General features: G+C 34.9%; 1 long non-coding RNA gene across 2 annotated transcripts in view; it reads right to left on the bottom strand.

The window, feature by feature from the left end:
* LOC120599638 (uncharacterized) overlaps positions 1–5,029 on the bottom strand; it is a 158,707-nt gene extending 153,678 nt beyond the window's left edge. For both annotated transcript variants that reach the window (XR_005651955.1, XR_005651956.1), the window contains exon 1: positions 4,807–5,029. This is a non-coding gene — a long non-coding RNA (uncharacterized LOC120599638). The remainder of the gene's footprint in view (positions 1–4,806) is intronic.
* Positions 5,030–6,000: the final 971 nt, after the last annotated feature.

Consider the following 6,000-nt stretch of genomic DNA (forward strand, 5'->3'; position numbering starts at 1 on the left):
TCTACCCTTTTTCCATTGTGTTTCTTTGCACCCTTGATAAAAATTGACTGACTGTACATATGTGAGTTGATTTCTGAGCTTTCTATTCAGTGCCATTGTTCTACATGCTGTCTTTGTGCCACTACCATACTGTTTTCATTACTGTAACTTTGAAATGAGGAAGCGTGGTGACTCCAGCTCTGTTCTTCTTCAATATTGCTTTGTCTATTCTTAGTATTTCATGGTTCCATGCACATTTTAAGACTTTTTTTCTATTTCTGTAAATAACACCGTTGAGATTTTGATGGAGATAGCATTTTCTCCATAGATTGCTTTGAGTAGTATGGACATCTTAGCAATATTAACTATTCCAATCTGTGAACACGGGATTTTTTCCCATTTATTTGTGTCTCCTTTAATTTCTTACATCAATGGTTTGTAGCTTTCAGTGTACAAGTCTTTCACCTCCTTAGTTAAGTTTACTTCTAAGAATTTTATTATTTTGAGGCTATTGAAAATGTGATTGTTTTCTTAATTTTTTTTGGATGATTAATTATTAGTATGTAGAAACACGACTGATTTTTTACGTTGATTTTGTATCCTGAAACTTTACTGAATTTATTTTTTAGTTCTAACAGGTTTTTTTTAATTTTTAGGGTTTTCTACATATATTATCATGTCATCTGCAAACATAATGCTACTTCTTCCTTTCCAATTTAGATGCCTTTTATAATTTATTGTCTAGTACCCATGACTAGGGCTTCCATTGTTGTATTGAATAGAAGTAGCAACAGTGAGCATTCTTGTCTTGTTCCTGATCCTAAAGGAATCGCCTTTTTTTTTTCTTTTTTTTTTTTGGTACTTTTTGAAATTTTTTTACAAAATTTATATTTTATATTTTTATTTTTCAACTATAGTTGACATTCAATATTATTTCATATTAGATTCAGGTGTATAGCACAGTGGTTAGACATTTACATAATTTATGAAATGATCCCCTTAGTAAGTCTAGTACCCATTTGACAGCATACATAGTTATTACAATATTATTGACTGTGTTCCCTATGCTGTACTTCACATCCCCATGACTATTTTGTAACTGCCAGTGTGTACTTCTTAATCTCTTCACCTTTTTCACCCATCCTCTGTACGCACCCTCCCATCTGGCAACCATAAGTTTGTTCTCTGTATCTATGAGTCTGCTTCTGTTTTGTGTATTTTGTTCCTTAGGTTACATATATAAGTGAAATCATAGTGTATTTGTCTTTGTCTGACTTATTTCACTTAGCCTAATACTCTCTAAGTCCATCCATGTTGTCACAAGGGTAAGATTTCATTCTTGTTTATGGCTAAGTAATATTCTATTGTATATATGTACAACCTCTTCTTTATCTAATAATTCATTGAAGGACACTTAGGTTGTTTCCATGTCTTGGCTATTGTAAATAACGCTTTAATGGACATAGGGGCACATACACCTTTACAAATAAATGTTTTCAAATTTTGGGAGTAGATACCCCGAGGAGAAATTGCTGGGTCATATGGTACAATAGAGTATACAGATGTTGTAATATAAACTTCTACACCTGAAATTTATATATTATTAACCAGTGTTATCCCAATAAATTTAATTAAAAAATAAGAAAAAACACTGAGCCTAGACAGACCAAAGCTTTGGTATTGCTCAAATGAGTTAAGAAGATGTCTTAGATTCTGAATATATTTTTTTGAAAATATATTAGTCTAATCTGGTCATTTGAATTGTCATTTATTTATTTATTTATTTATTTATTTATTTAAAAAAACTATATGAATACATGTGTTTGAATGACCATCATCAAGAAAACAAGAGATATCAAGTGTTGGTGAGGATGTGACAAAAAAGAAACCCTTGTGCACTGTTGGTTGGAATTTATATTTGTTTAGCCATTATGGAAAACAGTATGAAGTTTCCTAAAAAAAAATTAAAAATACAATGACCATATGATCTAGCAATCCCATTTCTGGGTATATATCCAAAGGAGATAAAAACAGGATATTGAAAAGATAACTTCTGATATTTACATGGGTTTATTTCTAGACTCTCAAGTCTGTTCCATTGGTCTGAGTGTCTGTTTTTCTGTCAATACCATGCTCTTTTGATTATTGTTGCTTTGTAGTATAATTTGAAGTCAGGCTGAGTGATACATCCAGCCTTGTCCTTTTTTTCAGGATTGCTTTGGCTGTTCGGAGTCTTTTGTAATTCCATACAAATGTGATGATTTTTTGTTCTATTTCTTTTAAAAAATGCCATTGGGAATTTGATGGGGATTGCATTACATCTGTATAATGCTTCAGTTAATATGGTCATTTTCACTTTGTTGATTCTACTAACTCATGAACACAGACTTTCTTTCCATTTCTTTGTGTCTTCTTCAATTTCTTTTAATAATGTCTTATAATTTTCAGTGTATAGGTCCTTCACATGCTTTGTTAGGTTTAAAAATTAAAAACAACAGACTAACGAGACAAGCAGAGACTGACTCATAGACACACACAACAGTTTAGTGGTTACCAGAGGGAAGAGGAGTAGGGGGGAAGTAGATAAGGGTAAAGGGAGTCAAATACAAGGTGACAGAAGGAAATTTAACTTCGGGTGGTGAACACACAATGCAATATATATATGATGAATTATTGAATTGCACACTTGAAACCTGTATAATTTTATTATCCAGTGTCACCCCAATAAATTTTTAAAAATTCTATCAATTCTGCTTCAAGAGTTGAGTTCAGACTCAGTCCTGACCTCTCTCCCCTATTGCAATTGTCATGAATAAAGTCTTTCTTGCCTGTTTAAATAAAAGAAATCTTCACTCCCACGTTCACAGCAGCATTATTCATAATAGCCAAAATATAGAAATGACCTAAGTGTCCATCGATAGATGAATGGGTAAAGAAGAGGTGATTTTACACACACACACACACACGCGCGCACGTGTGCGCGCGCACGCACACACAATGGTATATTATTCATCTATGAGCAAGAAGTATATCCTGCCATTTGTGACAAAATGAATGGACCTCGAGGGCATTATCTTGGTGAGATAAACCAGACAGAGAAAGACTAATATTGTATAATTTTCATGTAACAATGGAGTCTAAAAAAGACAAACTCATAGAAACAGAGAGTAGAATGGTTGTTACCAGGAGCTGAGGGGTGTGTGGGGGTGGATTAGGGAGATTTTGTTAAAGGGAACAAATTTGCAACTAGAAGATGAACAAGTTCTAGAGAGCTTTTGCACAACGCAGTGATTATAGTCAACAATACTAATCATATGCTTCAAAACGGCTAAGACTAGATTTTAAATCTTCTTACCACAACAAAGAAATGATAATTATGTGATATGATAGAGGTGTTACCTAAAGCTAAAGTGATAATCATAACACAGTATATATATGTATCAAATCAACATGTTGTATACCTTAAACTTATACAATGTTACATATCAATTATACTTCAACTGTGTTTTTCACCTACTATGTGTAAGGCGATGTCCTAGTTTCTTTGTATACACCAATGAGCAGTAAAAAATACACACACACACACACACACACACACACACACATTTTTTTTAAAAATCCTGTGTTTGGAGAGTACAGAGTCAATGTGATGAGGAGCTTACAGTCCTCTGCATTATGGAGAACAAGGAAATAATTGCAATTCATCATCCTTCCTCAGGATTAATTGCTCATAGAATAAAATACCTATTTAAAGCAGAATATAATCAAAGGATTGCCTTCTGTAGCATAAATAGGTTTTCCTGTCTTGTGTGTACTGCTACAACATTCATTAAAAATTCTTTATATGACAAGGATTGAGTTAATCATATTTCTCAGTTTATAGCACTTATTACCACTGGTCTATGCAAGACTCCTCTCTTGTTTTTTGTTTATTTATCTATCTATTTTTCTCTTTTATCCCCATTCCCCACTTGCATTCTCCCATCGAACTGTCCCATCCTGCAGGCACCTATTCACTTCATGAATCTTTTACAGTCTCTGCTCAAATATTATGTATTTATAGAAGCTTTCGTTGGTTCTTCTGTCTAAAATACCATGTCCTTGCCATTCTCTGTCCTCTTACCCTGCTTAACTTTTCTTTCAGAATGTATCACCACCAAACTTCAATTATTTATCTTATTCAATAGAATGTAAGCCCCATAGAGCTAGGAAATTTGTATTATACAGCACCGGATTCATAGAACCTAAAACAGAGCCTGACACAAAATAAGTGCAAAGTAATATTTTAGTAATAAATGTGTGAGTGAATAAATAAGATCAATAATAACTGGGGAAGTTGAGAGGTCTCCACAGATGACTCATAAATCTCTGAGGTGTTGTATATGTTCCTAAATTAACTCCATGACTTATTTTTACTTTTATTGATATGTTCCTTCAACAAACATTCACTGCCTACTCTGGACCGGCACTGTGCTAGGAACTACAGAGACCAAGGTAAATGAGGCAAGATCCTCTTTTTCCCATGAAGAGATCACAGTCTAATGAGCAAAATGGATACATAAATGAATAATTATAAGAAGGTGTTTAAAAAAAAGCTTTCATAAGGCTATGGACAAAATGCCATTGGTTCTCAGTGAAAGGAAGTAATGAATTTCAGAGGAGGAAGACACGTCTTAATGCTCAAAGTGACATTTTATCTATCCTTTCAACAAAGATTTATCGGCACTGACTACGTGCCTACCCTGCGCTAGGTTCCAACAACATAGTAGCATTCGTGACTGAGGCTCGACATGAGGAATAGCTGAGAACCATGGGAGAAGCACTTACCTCCAGAGCAGATGAAACCAAGGTATGATCCAGGACTTTCACGACTGCTAGTGAGAGAGGCTCTTTCCCATGCAGTTGGAAATTCCAGCAAAGAGAGACTTTTGACAGTCACTTGGAAGGAGATATGCTCTGAAGGGAGAAAACAAACAGATTTCAAACAAGCTCAGATAGACTATCTATCATTGCTTCAGTTCCCTGAAATGGAAAGGTAAGCTTCAGAGTACATTCTGTTCCAATGGTCAGGTTATTCTGGATCCAGCTTCTGAGATCCCAAAGCACAGAAAACTGAACTTGCAGAGTACATTTGGAACACAGACAATTAAAAAGCTAATAACAAGGGTTACAACAGCACATTTCAAAATGGTGTGGTAAAGGGTGTAAATAGAAATCCTCCAGCGCCCCTGGAATGACTTCATTTGCTTTCAAAATCTCTAATACCTGAGAAAATTTGCTTTATAGCACAGCCATTATGTTATAAGTCACAATAGAAAGTGATCCAAAGGCAGGCATGAACTTGCGATGGGGCAGCTTCTCACATGGGCAGCTCTACACAGCACACAGTACAGTGGGGGCTTTGGGACTCTAGAGTAGAACAACAAAGGTTGTCTGTAAAGTACTCTGTTTCAAAGTTTCAAATGATCACAGTTCCGTATTGTTATAAATTAAATCAATAGTATAAATCCGAGAATAATTATTTTATGGGTTTTATTAAACTGTATTTAATAAGATTCTCAATGTCTCTGAGCAGTACTAGATAAGACAGCTAGTAATAAATCTAAAAGTTAGAAAAGTCACACCTAAAACAGTGCAAGTACTTAAAATATCCATAATAGACTATTACCACACTCTGATGTGTTACATATTTGTCTGACATGGTACAGCTGACTCTCATGTTCAGAAGAGCATACATGCCTGAAGCATGACTGAGTGGACGTGTACAGACCAAATTCGAAGGAAGACCAGGACAAAACTGGCACCTTTATCCACAAAGATATGCTTAGAGGAGGGTCACATACAAGTGCAGACATGCCAGAAGCCTCATTTCGACGTCTGCATAAAAATCCAAATTACCCATGCAGTCCAGGTCACCAAGGAGTCTCCAAGGAGTTTGGATTTAGCACATCACTCATTTATACATTTGAGGGCAAATGTTGCTTTTTATCACAATGGTTAAAAACATCTTCAAAACATATT

The sequence above is a fragment of the Pteropus medius genome, unplaced genomic scaffold (assembly GCF_902729225.1).
Source record: "Pteropus medius unplaced genomic scaffold, Ma_sr-lr_union100, whole genome shotgun sequence".
NCBI classification, from domain to species: domain Eukaryota; kingdom Metazoa; phylum Chordata; class Mammalia; order Chiroptera; family Pteropodidae; genus Pteropus; species Pteropus medius.